The sequence below is a fragment of the Nannospalax galili genome, unplaced genomic scaffold (assembly GCF_000622305.1).
Source record: "Nannospalax galili isolate Female #2095 unplaced genomic scaffold, S.galili_v1.0 scaffold936, whole genome shotgun sequence".
NCBI classification, from domain to species: domain Eukaryota; kingdom Metazoa; phylum Chordata; class Mammalia; order Rodentia; family Spalacidae; genus Nannospalax; species Nannospalax galili.
In genome coordinates, this window is record NW_008337142.1 from 917,820 (window position 1) to 920,094 (window position 2,275).

Here is a 2,275-nt window from a genome sequence, read left to right on the forward strand (position 1 = left end):
AATAATCCCACAATAAATATGGGAGTGTAGATATGTTTATAAAGTAATGGTCTTTATTGTGCATATGTCCCAAAGAGGGATTTTTGGGTAATATAGTAGTTCTATTTTTAATTTCTTTTAAAATGTTCATACAGTTTTCTAGACCTTAAGAATAAAAATAAACTGGTTAATCTGGGCCAACTTTATGGTCTTAACTACTAAAAAGGAAAATATAACCAAAGATTATAGTGATCAATATAATTCTTTAAGAGTCCATGTGTATAGCTAAAGGCTACATAACAAGAAACGATGCCAGACATGAGATACCTTCCTTTGAGTTATTGGCCAGGGTGGCCCAAGAGACTCCCAGACAGTAACCCAGCTTAGAATTGGGAAAATGAACAGCAGACCCCAATCTTATCTAAAGGAATGTTGGCATCTGATTACTACTAGATGAGGAAGAGTTGATCTTCCTAAAACAAGGAACTCTAGATAGGCTGACTAGACTCAGTAGATGGACAAGCACTGGGTAACAGCTGGGGGCATTGATAACACAGTGGACAGTAACAGGGATGATAGAGTATATGGGCTTCAGTGGGCGGGGGGGCGCTATGGGAAGGTGCCATTTGGGATGCGGGAATACAGATGAATAAGATTGTTTGGGATGTTCTGTATGAAATACACAAAGAAAATCTATATAAAAATGTTCATACAGTTTCCTGTAATGACTGCACCAGTCCACAGACCATGTAGATATCCCTTTTCTCCTTGCCTACCTTTTTTAATCCTGTTTCTTTTACAATACAATAAGCAAAAACCTCCAACTTCCAACTAGTATCTGCTAGTGATTTTCACTTGCATTTCCTTGATAATTAACTAATGAATACTTTAAGTAACTTGTTGGCCATTCTTGTCTTTTGGAGAAATGTCTATCTAGCTCTTTGCAGCTCTTAAAATAAAACTTGTTTTGTACTTTTGAGATAAATGAACACCTTATAATTGTTTGTATCACCTCCTTATCACACAGAGTTTGCAGATATTTTCCTTCAGTCCATAGGCTACCACTTTATTTTGCTGTTTTATTTGCTACATGGAAACTTTTTAGTCTGATGTAGTCCCATTTATTTGGTCTATAGTGTTGGTCACTTCTCTATTTCCTCCATCCTCTGTCCAGTGTTTTTTTTAAATATTTATTTTAAATGGGGAAAGGGATGGGAAAGTAAGGAAGAGGATAGGGTGAGGGATAGCACTGAGAGTGTTTGAAAAGGCCATATGGAACCCTGCTATTTTATGAGTCATATATATGCTTAATTATATAACAGGGCGCCGACAACACAGTGGACAGTAACAGAGATCTGACAGAGTATATGGGCTAGAGTGGTGGGAGGGGAGAGGCTATGGGTGGGTGCCATTTGGGATGTGGGTATATAGATGAATGAGATTGTTTGGGATATTCTTATGAAATGCACACACAAAAATAAACAAAAAATGAGTTATATTTGAGGAAGAAGCATAAAAATTTGCTTCATGTTAATTAGTAGAGGTGATAAACATTACCATTGAAATCTACGTGATGATTTTGTATCCATGCTCAGGTGCCAAGGATCTCAGAAAGTAACTGACTGTGACAGTAATAATCAGATACATAGAGATTAGAGACACATGTGCAAAGATCTAAGTGTTAGTAGCATTAAAAATGAGTTTTTCTGTATGAAAAAGTATATTTTAAAATGAAACAGAGATCTTTTTTAAACATTGGAACCTCATTTAATTTTATGTCTTATAGGGTTTATAGTAAGTTCAATATTCTATAACTGTATTAATTCAACTGTGAACCTAAAAATTTACAGCCAATTTTGAAAGAGATGCATCTTTGCTCTGTAAATTTTTATTGAATATGTTAATGCTATAATGAAATGCTTCTTCTAATCATGTGGTCATTAAATAATTTTTTAAAATATGTATATATACTTCAGTATGTTTAAGTGCTCTCTCTCGCTCTCTCTCTCTCTCTCTCTCTCTCTCTCTCTCTCTCTAAAAAAACATCCATTGCCAAATACAAATCCCAGTGTCATGTTGGGGATTCCTCAAGTTATTGATCAGGGGTTTCCCAGAGACTACCAAAATAATGTTATTGTTACAAGTCATATGTATATAATTATATTATAAAATTAAGCATGTATATGTATGCTTAACTTTATAAGCACTCTCAAAATCCAAGTGCCAGGTTGGGGATCCCTCCCCTCAAGTTGTTGGCCCCAGAGACCACCCAAGCAAAAGCTAGTGTCATTGCTCT